Source organism: Pipistrellus kuhlii, unplaced genomic scaffold, assembly GCF_014108245.1.
Source record: "Pipistrellus kuhlii isolate mPipKuh1 unplaced genomic scaffold, mPipKuh1.p scaffold_m20_p_5, whole genome shotgun sequence".
Lineage (NCBI taxonomy): Eukaryota > Metazoa > Chordata > Mammalia > Chiroptera > Vespertilionidae > Pipistrellus > Pipistrellus kuhlii.
The window spans coordinates 51,798,527-51,818,857 of record NW_023425551.1 but is presented as its reverse complement, the minus strand read 5'-3'; positions in this window follow the sequence as shown (position 1 = coordinate 51,818,857).

Sequence of the window (20,331 nt, the reverse complement as noted above, 5' to 3'; positions counted from 1 at the left end):
ACATTCAAAGCAGAGACATGGGAGAAAGAATTATGGGAGGTAGAGAGATTCCTTCACCTGACAGAGGATGAGAAAGTTCATCACAAATAGTTTTCTTCAATGAAACGTGGACTCTGTTTCTAGGGGAGGGGATCTCAGATTACAAAATAATTAAACCAATAAGCAATATCATTTAAGATAACATGAAGGAGTGCTGTGAGATGGTACGCTAAGGAGTGAATAGGGTACTTTAGATTTAGAAAGGAAGCCCCTATAAGAATTGATTGACCAGAGGATGTGTCCATGGGATGGTCTAGTGGCAGAGCATTCTGGGCAGATAGGAAAGTCAGAGAAGACAACGATGCAGGAAGGGAACTCGGTATGATGAAGTCAATAAAAGAAGGCCAGTGTGGCTGGAGCAATAGCTGAAATTAATTTTTTTTTTGGGGGGGGAGGAAAAGGAGGGGGATAATAGCTGTGGTGTGAGAGGAGATGAGAAATAATTACTACAGTCCCCCAAATGTCTACACAAAAGTGATCCCTGGGGCTTGAGAGCTATTATCAGTGTGTACCTATGTCCTGCAAGGTGCTGCTGCATTTCCCTGCTTCTGCTGAACTTCCTTGCTGCAGAGCATGATGTTCTCTGGAAACATCACCCTCATTATCACTGCATTATTAGTAGGTGGCAGTGTCATTATGTCAGCTTTTATGAAACTGAAATTATCACCAACAGGTGTAGAGTGCAGAGCCTGGGTAATTCCTACTTTAACTAGCCTTGCAGGGGGGAAGCAAAGAGCCCAGGTGCTTTTTTTCTTATTGCTGGAACTCAGATGCAACCTAACGCCCAGAGCTCTCTTTCAGCCGGCCTTATGAATTCAGAAGTACTGCAGAGTCTATCTCCTTCTTAGTGGCAGACCATGATACTGGCAACACAAATCTCTGTTCAGAAATGAAGCATCAGAGGTCTCACATTCAAGGTGCAAGCAATATGCCGTTTGAGTTGCATCAGCTAACACATTTCTTTGATGGCATTTGGGGAAGAGCTAGGAATCAAATAATGAGTGCCTCAATGAAGTGTTACAGAAAATGTATCCCAAGATGTTTTTATCTTCTCTTGTCCAACACCGTGAGACAGTGACAGAGGTAGAGGCAAACTTTTATCGCATAGATGTTTTCCCTAATCAGTGCTTCATGTGCATAGCACAAAACACTTTTTCAAACAGCATACGTGGTAGAGTAAAACTCCAGAATGAAAAAATAGATATTCTTTACATTTACAGGTGTCTTTTCCTCTCCATTGCCTGCTGTTTATGTCAGAAATAACAGTCTGAAGAGAAGTCTCTCTCATCATGAAAAGATTTCCACAGGATGCATTTTGTGTGTTTGCCATCAGAAGTCTGATTTTTCCCTTTTGAGTTTTTCTAAAAAGGGAATAACACCACTGGAATCAAATGATTGTGACAGGCTGGAGTACAAACACAATGACAGAGCTCAACAAAAGCAGGGGAAAGCTTTTGCATGTATCTCTTCCACAATGCAAATGCTGAGAGTCTATAGTTTGAGGAGCCGAAGGGGGTTACCCGAAACAAAAGATGTGGTTGACTACTGAAGGCACTTGGTTAAAAATACATAAGCTTTGTCTGCACTGCAATCAGCTTATATTCCTTTTATACTTTCTTCCTCAGAGACCCCTCAACCTAATCACAGCTATTGAACCCATCACAGTGGAGCTATCCATTAGTTTCTAGGGCACTTTTTTTTTTTTGTATCCAACATAAAATGTTTCAAATTACAAAAGGCATACAGAGTTCACAATTATTATTCAGTATGTCTATAACTCTCAGGAGTTTAAAGTACTTTATAATTGCTTTTTGTTAATTATGAAGTTAACTTTTTTAAATAAAGGAACAAAGAATAGTGTGGACTACATTTGACAAGCACCAAAAGTACGAAACTTTTTTAGAGCATATTAACATTTAGCAGAAAGTAATTACTTTGAATTTGTAATGTTAAGGACCAAATCTGATGAACATTTACTTTCTGCTGATCCAAAAACATAAAAGCATAGAACAGACTGACAAATCTCAGAGGAAAGGTGGAGGAGGGATGGAGTGGATGTAGGGGTCATTGTTACCCCAAAGCCCCAGCAGTTCATTAACTTGACATTTATAGATTCCTTCTGATTTTTTAATTTCCCTTTATATATTTTAGGGAAAAGACAACATCTTTCTTGGAAGAAGACAAAAATCTGTGCATTGAGCTTATTAGTCAATACAGACCCAAAGATGAAGCAAAAAGTGACTTGCAGGTTCCCAAAATATGTCAGGACTCCAGTTTAGCCAGAAACCAGTGCATTTCCAATTATTTTTGATCCATTGCCAAGTAGATAATAAAATTAGGGTTTTTAAAAACAAATTTCGGTCTATTGGTAAATCAAATAATAATCATCTCTTTCAGAAAAAAATATTGAGAATCTTCTTGTATAAAATAGAGCGGTGAAATTTGAAAGTCTGAATTGGAAGACAAAGTGCATTTTATGGCACATTTAATGGCATTGCAAAATAATCTCTGACCTGATACCTGAAGTGCCTGAACCTCTCAGTTTACCAAAGACGAGCTCAGGCGTGTTTAAGCTGTTTAGAATATGTTTGGGAAGAACTTAGGTCTTTGAAGAATGGATAGATGAAGATATATTCAAAGTGAGGTGAAAGCCCAAGCCAGTTTGACTCAATGGACAGAGCATCAGCCTGCAGACCAAGGAGTCTCTGGTTCGATTCCCATCAAGGTTACTACTTTGGTTGCAGGCTCCTCCCCAGTTCTAGCCCTGGTCAGGGCTCCTAAAGGAGGCAAACAATCAATGTGTTTCCCTCATACAGATGTTTCTCTCTGTCTTTCCCTCTCTTTTCCGCTCTCCCCAAAAATTAATGGGAAAATACCCTCAGGTGAGGATTAACAACCAACAACAAAAAGTGGGGTGAGCAGTATGAGAAAAAACTGAGAGATGAAAAAAGAAATAGCTCTTTTCAAATTACTTTCCCAGGGGTGGGGATTGTAGGGATTGCAACACAAAGGCAGTGGGATAACCAAGCTCCAGATTTGTGTAAGGATAACTATAGACCTCGAGGAGATCTCAGAAACATGGAAAGAAACATTCCATCCCCAAGTAGGTTTGCTTCTTTCGATTTGCCACCAACCAAATCAAACTTCAGGGCAACTAACAGACAGAATGTTCTCTGCTGCATTTTGAAAAGCCAGAACATTTTCCACTTTTTGTACCTTTACATAGCATTCTCTTGGATCTTGTTAATGGGCTACTTTAGAAGCCTTCTAGACATAGACTACCTTCTGGGAGCCTCGGAGCTGCTGAACTAGTGGTGTGTTCAAGGCCACTTCCTTTCTTTCAACACTGTGCTTCCGATCACTGGGCGATAGTGTGGCTCATGGGCAAAAATTGATTTCACCTTCCCAAGAGAGAAGGTGAACTCTTAAAGAACCATTAGACACTTGTAGAGGAATGGACGTAGTCATTCTCCCAGGAAAATGAGAAACTGAAGGCTGAGGCTCTGACTTACCAGATAATGTTAAGACACTAAAAGCATCGGAGGGGGAAGAATATGAGAGGAAACTGTAGTATTATTCACACTCTTCCTTTGATTGGGTTTTATGTAACAACCAGAAGCCTCCATAAAATTGTAGGTGCATTTGTGCAAGAAATAATTTCTCAGTTTTTGAGCCATTTTGCAGATGAGAAAACTTCAACTTCCTTGGCAATTAAAAGACACGTTTATTAGAAATTGAAAGAATTATGCCTGGGTAGGTGAGAATTTACTGAGCAGGCAGTGGTTAAGCTGGCCTTCATAAAAAAAACAATATCTATTGCACATATTGTATTGTTTCAAAGTTCACAATACCTACTCTTTGCATTAAGTACTGTTCTAGAGAAAGTGAGGCATAAAGAGGATTAACTGATTTTCCTAAGGACTCAGTGCTAATCAGTGGCAGAGACAGAACCCAAACCTAAGTAGCCTTACTCCAGCCCAAACACTGTTCCCAACAAAAACCCACCGCTTTCCTGTCTGTTAACAATTGTGAAATGAGTGGGAAAGTTCTTAATTCTCTTAATTTGCATTCCTTGTCATTTTTGCTATCTTTTCTTATCAAGTGAGATGAATGTCCACCTGCTGGAGATGAGTTGAATAAGTCTAGGAATTGATCGCCATAAAAGGTGCTGGGAGCAGCTCCCAGAGCTAATGAAAGCTCTTTCTGGAGGAGGCAGGTGGCGCCCCTTCCTCAGGCCCTGCCAAGCCTCTGAGAGGGCATCTTGTCAAGGCCTCCTTCTGGCATAGACAGAGACCTGCAAAATATCGAGGAGATGTCACTGAAGCTGCACCAGAGCTACATCTAACCTGGAAGGCTGTTGTTCACTTCTCCCTTCTGTCCCAAGACTGATGCGAGGCCCTTAGCCAAGACTTGGAAACTCAGAAACTACTACTGAACAGAGTAACATTAGTCCTGAGCAAACTGTTTTCTCTCTCTTTCCCAAATAAACATTTGATTAAAAAAATAACAGCAAACTCAGTGATGTTCCATACTTTTCATGCAGTGATTTTCAGTCATAATTCTGTTGCAATCAGAAGAATGAAAGATGTGACAATAGTAAAATAAATAAATAAATAAATAAATAAATAGATAAATAGATAAATAAATAAAAATAAAATAAAAATAAAATTAAAGGGACTTCTAAGAGTAATTTTTTAAAATTAATCCTCACCCGAGGATATTTTTTTATTAATTTTTAGAGAGAGTGGAAGGGAGGGGGAGAGACAGACAGAAACAAGGATGTGGAAGAGACATATTGATTGGTTGTCTTCCACACTCTCCCCAATAGCGTTATGACCTTAAATATTCCTTTAAGGTCATAACACTATCATTTTGAGTTGAGTAGCACCTATTGGTTACAGAGACCCAGCCTGTACCCAAGGTAAGAAAGTACCCTTGACCAGAATCAAACCCAAGACCCTTCAGTTCATGGATCGATGTTTATCCACCGAGCCAAACTGGTTAAGGCAGTACTTTATATTTTTAACCAGTATTAGCACAGTTGATACTCAAATAGAAAATTAAATAGAGACAAAAGTAAAGGGGCAGGAAAAGATTGTTGATTCTTTGCAAGTTAATATTTATTTAGCACCTCCTGGATGCCTGTTATTATAATTTATATAATAGAAAATAAGAAATCTGTTGTTTTCAGTAGCTCCTTTGACTACTAAAAGAATTGAAGTCTCATACATAAAACGATATTGATAACTGGAAATTGCACAGTTTGAAATCAGAGTAAGTCAACAAACATATTGACATTTCTATCATTTCCTCATAAACTTTTTTTATTGTATTAAAAATCACGTTGGTGGTTTTTTTGTTGTTTGTTTTTAATTTAAATTCTTTATTGTTTAAAGTGTTACCTACATCTCCTTTTCCCTCCATTGGCTACTCTTGCCCTCCAATACATGCCTTCATCTCCCTACTGCCTGTGCCCATTAGTGATGCTTATATGCATGCATATAAGTCTTTTGGTTGCTCTCTTACCGCACCACTCTCATCCTCCCTTGCATTCCCTCTGAGGTTTGACAGTCTGTTGGATGTTTCTGTGTCTGGATCTATTTTTGTTCATCAGTTTATGTTGTTTGTTATATTCCACAAATGAGTGGATCATCACTGAGTGAATACCACGCTGACTACATTTCAAGCAATGATTCGTCTTTCCCTAGTTTATGCACTAGTGTTTATAAATCACAAGAGTTACAGTCATGGGCACTTCATTAAATTACATACATAATCAATTTCTGTTCCTTCTGCCCTGTAGCTTGAATCTCTATATGATCGCCTCTGCTAACTCAATGTGATGAATCTTTCCATCTTGATAGATAGATTTATAGCATAGTGAAGAAAAGTGACATTCTGATGACTATGTTTTTCTCTTCATTTTCATAGTACTCCCTTCGACCTTTAATTACAGGTTTAATTACAGTAAACCTGTAATTAAAGCAGTTATATTTCATAAATATTCCTTTAAGGTCATAGCGCTATCATTTTGAGTTGAGTAGCACCTATTGTCCAAAAACCTTGAATAGCACTAACTGTCCTATCAGATAAAGACAGAATATGCATATTGACATAACTCTGCAACAAAGATGGTGGTGCCCACAGACAATAAGGAGGGAATAGGCAAATTAATGCCACAAGGAGAGAGGTGGAAGGTGGCTCTGGCTGGAGTGAAGGTGGTTCCAGCAACCAAGGAAGGGAGGCCTATTCTTGCACAAATCTTTGTTCATTGCGCTGCTAGTTTAAAGATAATATTAATACATGTATCTGAGTGACCACAAACTCAGTGACGAGACAGATAAAATATTCTGCAGATTTAATAGGCAACTGTTTGCACTGCAATGCCACAGGGGCCAGCAGGTATGTAATGGCTCCATCAAAAAATACACCCCATACTTTCTGTCACTTATGTGAAATTGCATAAGGGGGGTGTCTTTCTTTCTTTTCTTCTTTCTTTCTCTTTTCCTTTTGTTCTATATATTAATTCTTATTAAAAATGTTTAAAAAATCAGGATATATACTGAGTGGCCAGATTATTATGATCTCTGAATGCATAATAATCTGGCCACTCGGTGTATATTCTATATGACGAAAGGCTAATATGCAAATTGTCCCCTCAACCAGGAGTTTGACCAGCAAGCAGGCTGGCCAACCACCCATGTCCCTTCCCCCTGGCCAGGCTGGCCGGACCTCACCCATGCATAAATTCATGCACGTGGCCTCTAATATCTATATATCTATATGTATATCTATATGTATATCTATATATCTATACATCTATACATCTATACACCCATACATCTATATATCTATATATCTATATATCTATATATCTATATATCTATATATCTATATATCTATATATCTATATATCTATATATCTATATATCTATATATCTATATATCTATATATCTATATATCTATATATCTTTATATCTATATATCTTTATATCTATATATCTTTATATCTATACATCTATACATCTATACATCTATACATCTATATATCTATATATCTATACATCTATACATCTATACATCTATACATCTATATATCTATATCTATATATCTATATATATTTATATATTTATATCTTTATATCTTTATATCTTTATATCTATATATCTATATATCTGTATATCTATATACCTATATGTCTATATACCTGTATGTCTATATATCTATATATACACACACACACTGAGTGGCCAGATTATTATGCATTCAGAGATCATAATAATCTGGCCACTCAGTGTATATACAACACTTGATATTCTCCAAAGCATATTTTAGATTTGGTAGCTGCAAAGTGAAAATAAAAAGAAGGACCATAGGAAATGGATACCTAAAGTGAGTGGAAGGAAGATATCTCCAAGGGCTTGACTGCATTGGAGGTTGAACACATCTAATGCAGAGATTTGCTCAGGGCTAACCATAGCACAACAAAAGGGAAATAAAATCTGAATAATATCCTATCACAGGACTTGATTGTTTATCTGCATACTCCAGTGAACTACTTACGCCCCAGTGCTCTATAACTTAATGATCTTCCACAATTTTACTAATTAAGTCAACAAATGTTTTTAAGTGTCTAAAATGCATCACACAATATTCTCAGTGCTGGAGTAACAGTTGTGAACAAGATGGACAAAAACCACTGAGAGGATTTACACCTACTTTTAAAATATAATATGTCCTCTAAATTTAATCTCATTATGAATTATTTCCTGATTCTATGATAGATTTATCAAAAAGCCACAGGATAATTTTGCTTAGAGATTACAAGTGCTCCCTCCTATGGGGTAATTTTTTCAAGTAGTAAAATTAAGCAAATCTTTTATCATGCACAGGTGTATTTGTTATCTGTTTCTCTTGTTTAAAATGTACAGCTGATTTTCTGCATGATGCCACTTTCCAAAATAAACATTTAATGACATTAAGTGGAGAATATTACTGTAATGGCACTGGACTCTAGAAGTTAACAAAAATAAATTAGTTTTGTTTCTTTCATCTTTATCTCTAATGCCTCACCCATATTGTATCTAAAGCATATCAGTTTACTGAAGTAACCAGAACTCAGTGGTCAGTGTGAATAAACTGAGAGGCAGGAAAGAACCTGTGGAATAGATCTTCAGAGAAGGATAAGGTAGGGAACTTGGTTCTATTCACAGTAGTAAAGGTGGGGTGCTAGGCAGATTAGTTTTCTATTCATGGTAGTCTATTAACAAGTAGTAGAGGCCAAGTTCAGGTTCTGCATCTCTATTTACTATGCATGCCATCATACAATTTACTTAATATCTCTAAGTCTCCATCTATTGAAAAAATCTGCATTATTAACTGGTACAGCTGGTAAATCCATACCTATATGATCAATTAATATAAAACAAAGGAGGCAAGAACATACAATGGAATAAAAATAATCTATTTACTGAATGGTATTAGGAAAATTGGACAGATACCTGTAAAAAATGAAACTAGACTATTTTCATACATCATCTATAAGAATAAATTCAAAATAGATTAAAGAATTAAACTTAAGACCTAAAATCATAAAATTCTAGAAGAAAATATAGACCGTGAAATCTCTGATATTGCTCATAGTAATAAATTTTCTAATACGTATATCATCTTGGTCAAGGAAAGCAAAAGAAAAAATAAACAAATGGGACCACATCAAACTAAAAGTTTTTGTACAGCCAAATGGTGTCACTGAATTTTTAAAAAATGTTTGTGGTCCTGGGCTTATCTCTTTTCTGCTATTCCAATCACTAAGGAAGGCTTTTATCTATGTGACTCAAGTAGCATACCACACCTTGTAAAGGCTGTCTACCCTTCTTCCCCTGCCCCCTCTGGAATGATACATAGTTTAGGACAGTATATTTTTCATGAAGCCATGTGGCTCTTTCATGTGTAAAAGTCATCTCTGTATGCTTATTTTCTGAACAAATGTCTTAAGATTTCTCTTTAAGGAGAGAGAGAAACTTCTTTTCAATGAAACCATAGCCACAGGCTTCATTCCAACTTTACAGGAAATTGGACTCATGCTGTATTTTGCTTTCATCTGGCACTATGCATCTATTTTTCAACTTGATAAAGAACATAGATGACTAAGGATTTCTAAAAGTCCATCAAGGAAGAGTATATAAAATGTATGTATACACAAGAGTTGGTGACAGTAGGAGGGACATCAATCCTGGAACTATTACGAAGGCAGAAGGAAGGCTAGGAAGAGACAGGCTTGTTACTTAACTGAAGCTGCAAGCTGTGGTCTTGGCACCAAAACCAATGCAAGATCCTAGATCTTGGGACTTGGGATGGAAAGAATGAGCATAATTAACTATAAGATTGAATGATGGATGAGAGTCCTTTTTGAGGAGGGATAACATTCTGTTTAGATCCTGAAGAAGCACTGACGTCTTCATGAGGAAGTATTTGACTCTTGCAGGAGCCATTCAAAGTACAGAAAATGAGGTAGACAAAATCATAAATTAAAAAAAAAGAATCATAATACTGTTCTATGTTCCAACTTCAAATCCCTCCTTTTCCATTAAAATAATTTAGAAAGGATTAACTCAGTGCAGTAGCTTTATTTAAGTAGTCATTATATATTCTATAAAAAATATTCCTATGTGTTGATCAGCATTATGATGTTAGACACCTCAAGGGGCCATCCATGAGTAGCAAAGGGAGAAATGCAGTCTAATGCAAGGAATCTAATGAGTGTTGAGTGAAGAGAAGGGAAGGAAGTGGCAATCAGACAGGGCAGCTGCCACTCAGTCAGCAACAGGAGCCTCTTCAGGATGTGGTTTCTCAAGAAGAGCCAGAAATCCAAGTTCTGAGAGTTTTTAAATTATGAAATTAAACAATCTTTAATATTGGCAATTAAATCTATTTTTTAAAATCATATTAGTGGCAATATCAATTACTCAAGATATAAAAAATATATAGGATTTTTTTTAAATTCACAGTTCACTAGTCAAATTAGGATGGGATCATATGCACGTTGGATTTTCCTTTTCTTTCAGACAGAATTTTAACTAAGTGGCTTCATCCATTTTTTCATAAACAAGGATGGCTATACCACAGAATCAAGCAATTTGAAATATGCTTTCTACTTTATATTATAATTTGTTATTCAAATCATAACTAAAAGGGGGAGTAGGAATGGGAGAATGAGCAAAGTAAGCAGGTTTGAATATAAAAGAGAGAGAGAGAGAGAGAGAGAGAGAGAGAGAGAGAGAGATAAAGAGAAAGTTAGAAAACAGAGACAACAAATGGTGCTGAAAAGATACATCCTGAAGAGAGAAGCAATTCACTAGTGGGAAGACATATGGAAAGAAGTTAAAGAAAATTTAATTAATATTAATTGAGACTTTCACTTTGCTATGTGCCTCATTTATTCACTCTCTAATTAAACTCAGTTAATAAAAATATATTGAGTGTCTTTATATGCCCAATACTGTCTAACTGAAACAGATGCAGCAATGAAAACAACCAGGCCCATGAACTCACAGAGATTACATTCTGGTGGGGAAACAGAAGATAATCAGATCAAGAAGTAAATAATTAAGGTGTCAAGTGGCAGTAAATGTTAGAGGCAGAAAATAGCAAGGCAGGATAAAGAGAGTTGGGAGATTGCTTCTTAGGTAGGTGGTCAAGAAAGACCTCTGATAAGTTAATATTTTAGCAGGAAGCTTCAGAAAGTAAAAGAGCTTTGCATGAAGTGAACTTTACATACTTTAAACCACGAAGAAAGCAATTGTGTCTACTTTGTTCTTGTTGCTTAGCATACAATGATGTATTAGGCAAGAGGGAAAAAATTAGCTTTACATGGCAGATCACCAAAAACCTTGAAGAGTTCAAGGCCATTGTACTAGTCTGCTAGGGCTGCCATACAAAAAACATGAACTGAGTGGCTTACAAAAAGAAATTTGTTTCTGCACAGTTTTAGAGGCTTCAAGTCCAAAATCTAGTTACTGCAGGGCTGGTTTCTGAAGAAGAGTGTTTCTGACCTGTAGCCAGCAGACTTCTCACACTGTGTTCACGTGGCCTTTTACTCCAGGTCCATGCAGGGAAAGGTCTCTGGTGTTTCTTCCTCTTTAAAAGATTTTGGCCTCATTTAACCTCAAATGAGATTTTACCTCTTTAAAGGCCCTATCTTCATATTCAGCTAAATTGGGGGTTAGGGCTTCAATATATTGATTTAGGGGTTGGGGAGAGAGGAAACAGTTCAGTCCTTATAAGCCATCATATCCTGGGAGATTGATTAGGGTTCTTTAATCACAACGGATACTATCAATGACCAATTTAGATAAAAAGGAGTGTGTTGGTAGGATGTGAAGGACAAGGCAGCCTTTGCTTACCCACTTCAGGTGGTCAATGTGTAGTCTGTGTTATAACACATGGCCTTATGGTATAACCTCAGAGAATTAAAGAAAATGTTGGAGAACCAAACTGTGGGAAGCCAAAAATCAAAGAAATTCCAGAGACTTTAAAAGCTGAAACTCATAGTCTGTTTAGGGTGCTACCCTCAGAGAAAATGTCCTCCGATCACTTTTATTACTTGCAGTCTTCCAATCATAAAAAAATTGGGAAGAGAGAGTGTGATTGTTCTCAGGCCATGCACATCTCTCTTTATAAGGGAAATCAAGAAAGTTGATCGACAGCTCTACTGCGTCCTACTTCAGTGGGCATACAGTGGTACCCAAAGCTAAATCAAAATGTTGTTACTAGAAACAGGATGAATGAACTCGGGGAGGGCAAAGTTGTAACAGCAAAAAGCAAAAATTCTAGTAGAGAAGAAAATGAGCTTTGGAGCTGGTGTGGGGGGTTTGGAATCCCAACTCTGCCAAATGTTCACTGGCTCTGTGATTTTCATCAAGTTACTTAACTGTTCTGTCCCTCAGATTCCTCATCTGTGAAGGAAAGAAAATTCTAGACTCATCTCAAAAATATTGATTGAATTCATTAAAACACAACAACACTTGGATCAGAACCTGACATTCTGTAAGAACTGAAAAAGCTTTAGCTAACATTCTTTAATCTAGGTCTGAAGTCCTCATTTGTGACCTAATGTTTATTCTGTATTAGAAAATAATTTCCATGAGAACATTCTACTACATGATTATTATTAAATATAAATCATTGGATTTTATTTAGATTTACTTGACTGAAATTCTCTTTCTCTCACACACAGAAATAAACACACACCACATACACATAGAGACAAGCATGAACTAGCACTGATAAGTTTTTTCTTAAGTATGTTGTTGGAAAATATGCTTATAAAATTGCTTTTGATAAAATCATACTTGTGAAGATCACGCTTGCTCAAAGATCAGAGATCAAATCAGATGATAAATGTAGTGCTTAACAGGCTATCAGGAAGCAGCCTCAGAGTGAGGGTGGGTGTTAGTAACTATGGTGTAAAATTGTTTTTATTCAATGCCAGGCAGAGGGAGTAAATACTGAATTAATGAAATTTTTATATGATACAAAATTGATGTAAATATTGAAAAAGCTTAAAAACCAATAGGAATGAAGCCATGGAAAGTGAAATAAAGAAAATGAATTTAACTAAACAACAGAATGGCATGATGAAATAAATTGAGATAGCACACTCATAAATTAGAACACTTACTACAATGCATTTTGCAAACTTGTTTACTAAATCATCTTCACTGCTCAGCCAAAAGCACTATGAGACATTAACACATTTAATTAAAAAATATATAGTATTAATTATGTACCACATATACTGATACTTCCTGGGGTACGCCAATGGACAAGCCCATGTCCTAGTTAGTGAGCAAAGAAATTCAATATCTTTGTAGCCCTCAACATCTAACATACAGTCCTGAAAAATATAAAAGAAAAGAAGCTGACAGTAATTTTTCTTTTCAGTGACAAATGAATAAAAGAAGAATATTTGTAGTCAAATATATCTCAAAGGAAATGATAACATATACTGACTGAGGAATAGGTACCAGATACTGATTTCAGTCCTGGGCCTGCAATTTCATTTAATCCTCAAACAGATTACGGCACATGACCCTATGTTACATCCAAGAAACTATAGTAACTCTTCCAAGAACACTTAGATAGTGAGTGATGGTGCTGAGATTCAAACCAGGTCTGTCTGATCTAATACTTTTAAATCCTCAAAGATGATTTTCATTTCTAGGGGGTAGAACACATCTCAGAGGAGCTTTATTGAAATTTGTGAATCTCATGCATTTTTATTGAGCAGACGATTATACAGATCATTCTCATGTAGGCATGGTTGAAAAAAAAATTATAAAAAATGTTCAACAAGCCATCAGCATTAGTGATTTTTTTTCATAATTAAAACTTCTTATCAAGATTTGAGTTAGGTTATATTAAACATGATCACTGCTTTTAATATCCTGAGCTAAACTCACCTTTGTAAAGTCTTTGTGAAATATTTATATTCATTATCTCAGTTAATCTTTACAACAACTTGATATAGGTGGTGGATAAGGAAAAGGAACATTTTTTTTAATTAACCTTTTCCTTGTTTTAAATTTGTAAACTGATAAAGAATACTGATTCACACATGAGGAAAAAAATTAGATTTTGTAATCCCCATGCCCATCCCAGCTTTCCTGACACATTCTTCTAATCTTATTTGTGCCCAAAATTTAGTCCTTCCAGAAGGGTTTGTTTTACCTTCCTGTGGCTTGTTCAGATCTATTTGTAAAATGCAAAGAACTACTTCAAAGATGATGTAAGACTTATCCTAAAGTATATATAAAAGAGTATGAATGCTCAATTCTGAAGTACCCCTTAAATGCTGAGGAGAATGAACAAGAATAGACCTCAGGAAAAATAGTCTGAAATCCACGAGCAGAATTACTCTAGAAATCAGTATCACCAAAGGAGACAAATGCCTGAAAACTGAGGACAAATTAGAATTGCACATACAATGTAACACAGTCCCCAAACAGGCAGTAATTTTCAAGCTGCACATAAGGGGATATTTGATCCTAGGTGGGGAAGGTAATAGCTCTTTTTCTACAAAGCTCTGGGGAGACCACATCTGATGACCGTGTCTAAGGTAATATAACCCTACAGTGTCTGGTATTTGCTTTGAAGTAAACTGGGAAGGGAAGTAGAATGTAAACAGGTACAGAGAAGAAGTGATCATGAGTTTTTAATTTTCATTAGACTATTCTCTCTATTTCCCTGATTGGAAATTTCTATTAATAAAAAGGACAGAAGAGAGAAAATATTTCCATGCCATGTTGTTTTACTGTGTGCCAATATCAACCCCACAAGTGGGAAAACCCCATTTCAACTGTATCCTCAAGAAATGGTTGTTGGAATCCGGTATGTGTATTTACTGTTTACAGTTTGAAGAAGTAAAGAGTTTTACTTCATGTTGTGTGTGTGTGTGTGTGTGTGTGTGTGTGTGTGTGTGTGTGTTTTAAAGCATGCAATAGACAAACAGACATGTTTGGGAGAAGAAACAATGATTTCCACATTGGGTTTAAGGAGAGCTTAATGTGTGTAGACTGGTGATACAATGACAGAGGCCCATGGTTCTGAGCCATGTTATAACTTCTCCAAAGAAAGGTAGAAGTTATTTAGTTTAACTTATGTGGGCTTATAAAAACAAAGCAGTTGACCTCTAACACTTAATACAAGAGAGGGGGGAAAAAGACATGCTTATATGTTATTGTTATTGCTTTTAGTTATGGTTCTAGAAATATTGGTATATTTAAACCCCAAAGAGATTTAATAGTTGATGAGACAAGGTTTCAGAGACCCATTATGTTATGTCTCCCACCAACAACCCAGATAAAAGGAACTGAGAAGTGTCCTCTAAAGATGATCCAGAGGGAAAAATAATAAGAATTATTGGGACATTCCTGTCGATGTCCTTCTGCCTGATCAGCTAAGAGTTTATACTAAATATGGGTATCATTGCAAGTGAAGATTAAAATTTCACCAGAGTATTTCAGGCATTAAAAGCTGAGTTATCTATAACTCCATGTAAAAAATAAGAATAGCCTGCACATATGAGAGGGAAAAGTTATCAGGAAAATACTACATTTAAAAAAAAATAAGAATGCTACAACATTTCAAACTTAGGCCTGAGTAATTCCTGAGGTAAAACCCCAGTAAAGGTGGTCACAAGCTTTTAAGGGAGCAGAAGTTACTTGGTTTCACCTCTCTCTGTGGGGCACTCCACAGCAAGCACAGGAGTTTTTAGGAAAACAAAAATTTAAGTCTGAAATAAAAAAGAAAGGAAAGGGGTGAAAAGCACAAGTTTTCTGCACATATTATAGGAGCAGAAAGGGGGTAGATAGCTTTAAGGCAGTCTTTTACCAGAGGAATGCGTGAGAGTATGCACACTAAGTGAATTAGTAATGGAGATATATGAATTGGCCTCTCTATTTTGTTCCCTGATCCACAAGCAATTGTGGGGGACTCTGTCTACCAGTGACTCACCCATGGCTGGCCACTCTCCCTTGCAGTGTGTGCTTAGAGCATCAATGTCTTAATTACTCAAGAATAATATTGTCTACTAGAGGCCTGGTACACGAAATTTGTGCAAGGGTGGGGGTGGTGGGAGGGGAGGGTCTCTCAGCCTGAACTGCACCCTCTCATAATATGGGACCACTGACTCCTAACCACTAACCTGCCTGCCAGCCTAATTGCCCCCTAACTGGTCCCCTGCCAACTTGATTGATGCCTAACTGCTTCCCTGCTGGCCTGATTGCTCCCAACTTCCCTCCCCTGCCAGCCTGATCACCCACAACTGCCCTCCCTTGCTGGCCTGATCACCCACAACTGCCCTCCCCTGCCATGACCCATCTCTTCCACATGAGGTGGCAATCTCTGGGCTCTGCCTCCATTCTGCATATGACCATCTTGTGATGGCCTTCTTGCGACAATATGAGGGTGTGACAGCCACCTAAGCTATTATTAGTATAGATAGCTCTAAATGAAATGATGAGAAATCCATAGCTAATATGATATTTCAAAAAATCATCAAGACTATACATTTTTTGTTTAAATTTCTTTATTGATTAAGGTATCATTTATTTTTCCTCATCCTCCATTCCCAACCCAACCTCTCCCCATGCATACCTCCACCTCCCATTGTCCTTGACCACTGGTTAGGCTCATATTGATGCACACAAGTCCTTTGGTTGATCTCTCCCTTTAACCCCATCCTCCTCTACCCTCCCTCTGAGGTCTGACATTTTTAATATATACTAAGATATTCATTGTAAACTTGTGATATTTGATTTCACTTGAGACCTCAAAATTTCTCTGTTGATCATATATTTCATTCTCATTGACTATTTAATAACATTGTCACAATTGTCATTCAAAATATACTTCCATCTCTTTAAACCCTAAGTTATTCCATCAGCTTTTTCTCTCAGAGGAAAAATTCCCTTCTCTTTACAAACATTAATATGTATATATGTGTCCTAAATATCACCTCTCCAATTTCTCTGAGATACTTAAGATGAACAAAATAAAATCCCTGATATCCTTTTCCAATGTTCTCTTCCATTCTTCATTATTCCAATTAATTGAATAATTATCCAATCAACTACTTAATCAAAAAGTCTGGGAATAATATCTCACCCTCTTAAAACCTAATATCTAATATCATTTTTTGCTGACTATCTCAAAAACATGTCCCCAGTTCATCCAAATCTCTTCACCTCTATAGCATCCAACTGTGTGCAAATTAAATCTCTTCTCAATTAGTTTTCCTGCTTTCACTCTTGTTCTATCCAACCCATTAATCACTTGACAATCAGAGAAATGTGTATTTCTTATTATAAATCTCACTTATTTATATATATTGACCATTTATAATAAAATCTCAATACCTCATTTTCCGATGTATAAGACGACTTTTGAAACGAAAAAAAGCCAACCGGCGTACAAGAGGCGGTCTATTAAAAAAAGAAAGTGGGGGGTAGTCTTATACAGCGAATATAGGCCTAAACCTATGTTTTAACTGTAAAATTAAGGGGTCATCTTAGATGCTGGAAAATACGATATTTTATCATGGCTCTCAGAATCCTATATATTTTCCCAGTATATTCTTCTATACGTGGGGCTTCCCACTTTCCCCCTCACTTACTAATTTCTCACCACATTGACCTTCCTTTAGTTTCTCAAACACACTAAAAAATTTTTTTATAGCTTTAGGCATTTCCTTTCCCTGAAACATTCTTATTCTTTGGTCTTATTTATTTCTATCTTATCATAACACCATCTTTATCACCATCTGTTTATTAATTGTTAAGGTATGTTTTCTCCATTAGACTTGTAGTCAGTCTATAAAGGTAAGAGCCATATTGGACTCATTCACATGTACCACCATTAACCAAATGTTTAACAACTATTAATATGAGGGACTGAATTAAAGCATATATTGCTAAATGCTCCTACCCAAATTCATTCCAACATAATAAGATAAATATAGATTTTTAAATTTTACAATAAAAAAATTGCTCAGTATTTTTCAGAGTAAAATACTGCTTAAAAAAATCTTCTGTAGACCCTATGATATAACTGTTTTTTTGTGTGTGTTTTTTTTAAATATATTTATTGATTTTGTACAGAGAGGAAGGGAGAAAGATAGCAAGTTAGAAACATCGATGAGAGAGAGTCATCGATCAGCTGCCTCTTGCACACCCCCTACTGGGGATGTGCCCGCAACCAGGTACATGCCCTTGACCGGAATCGAACCTGGGACCCTTCAGTCCCCAAGCCCACGCTCTATCCACTGAGCCAAACCAGTTTCGGCTATTTGTTTGTTTTAAGGAAAGGAAGAGGCATGATCTTCCAAAGGAAAAAACAACAACTTTCAACTCTTATGCTACTGACAATGAAACAAATATTTTTATGAGAAAATGCTAGCAAAAAAATTGTGGCTCTCACTGTTGTCTGATTAAAAAATCAACACCTGGAATAACTGATGAATTTATTCAAAGAATAAAATTTTGTGACATTTTTATAATTCAACAGGATATTAGAGTTTAGCTGGAATGGAATAGAGTCATTATGTTAATTTCTATTTTGTTTGTTTTGATAAGAGTTTATGCAAATGAATACAATGAAAATATAATAATTTCAAAAACACTTGACACATACATAATAAAGGTGCCCTGAAGTGTTTGTCAGTTTTTAGGACTCCATCATATTAATTTGCGACAGAACATTGACTTCTGTATTGATGGTTATAAAGTCATTGCAAGAACTATTGCTCCAGGAACATATTATCTTATAAAAAAAAAAGGGGGGGGGAAGGGGTATTGTGTTAAACTTGTCATTCTATGTTTCACAGAAAAGCACAAATTATAAAGAAGATGCTGAGACTGTTCAAACAACATTAGTAAATGTTTTGTATTAAACAATTTTTTAGAGAATAATCTTAAGTTACAGAAGTTTTAGAATTATTTTCACTTAAAAAAACTTTTTTTAAATAATTGAAAATTTAACGAAAAGGGGAAAGTATATTAGAGAGAACTCTATACACTTTAATCAGATTCATTATCTTTTAACATTTTGCTATACTTTATTTTATTTATATATTTATTTATTGTGTGTGTGTGTGTGTGTGTGTGTGTGTGTGTGTGTGTGTGTGTTAAACAGCTTTAATTGTGGTCATAGTGGCTTTTTGGCACAGTAAGAAATATTCCACATGATCAACATGTTTTGTTCTGGGGTTGGGGACAAGAGTAGGGGGAATCACCTTAGAAAGTACAACCCAAGTTGGAAGGGCAGAGAGGTGGGGAGAGAACCCTCCCCATGCCTGTGGCAAAGTGCAGGAGCCCCTACCCCCAAACTAACCTGAGTCCAGCCCCTCTGATGAAAAGAGGGATGTGTGAACCCCTTACTCCACAGGCTCCTCCCTGTGACTCAAGGCCCTCACTTATCTCTGATTGCAGCCCTCACGAGCCATTTTGCATAAAGTACAAATGAAAAGATCTGAAGGTCACACACTGCAGGTTATTATATGGAGGGGCCCGATGGAGATCTCCCTACATTTTGCTACACTTTATAATATTTGTTCCATAACTATATCCACATTTAGATCTATGAATATTTACCGTATTTTTCAGACCATAAGACGAACTTTTTTTCCTCCAGAAGTGGGGGGGAAAAGTCCCTGCGTCTTATGGTCCAAATATAGCCTACACATATACTTTAAAAAAAAAGTTTTTTTACTTGCCCGGCTCTGTGTGGTCTCTGTGTGCGTGCCTGGCTCTAAAATGGTTCTAAATGCTGCTGTTTACTTTACAGGGTTGATTACATGTGTTTATGACTGTGATGTTGGGTTTTAATGCACATAAAATATTTTAGGACACTATTTGTTTCAGAATCTTTTTTTCTTCATTTCCCTTCTCTAAAAACTGGTGTGTCTTATGGTCCGGAGCATCTTATGGTCCGAAAAATATGGTAATTACTTTCTCTGGATATTTAATGATAAGTTGTATACAGTATGCGTCTTTACCATCAAACATTTCAGCATGTTTCTCTATAAGAATGAAGACTTTAAGCGCATGGACTACAAAAGCCTACCTCTCCCCATGGTTACAACTATGATTTTTTATCAGAATATAAAAACAAAACAAAACAAACAAAAAAACTACTACCTTGGGTCTCTGTAAAAGTAAACAATAGCTGGCCGATAAATGAACAGGTAAAAAATGAGGAACAACCAACACCAGTACCTTTTCCCAAGTTTGTTTTTTTTTCCCCTCCTGTATTTCCCAGCTTTGGCCCAAAGAAGATCCAGTATCTAGGGTTTTGGAACTTGTGTAGTGGATGCAAGTGAAACATAGGGTTCAGGGTGCAGATATTTCCCTTGGGTTCGTGTCCTCACAAAGTCTGAAGGATAAACTCAAAGACAAAAAGGCTTATAAATTAAAAAAGGAGAAGTTTATTGGAAGTAGATACAAACTCCATCTGGGCAGGAGTGTCCCCAAAGGGCACCCCCTAGGAAAGGGCTCCCAAGTGGGAAAAGCCTGCTCTCAATCTAAAATAATGTGTCTCATTTTTACATGCGGTAATTCTTTGTCTGAACCTGGACTTTCTGATTGAACCCTTCCTTGATTTAGGAACCCTGTGCTTTCCTCATTGGTCATTCTGCTACATGGTACTAGTTTCAAAGCTTAGAGCCCATATGGTACCCTCCTCCTCTATCCCCTTACCTTGTAACATTCCTTTATACTTCGTACAAGTAAGA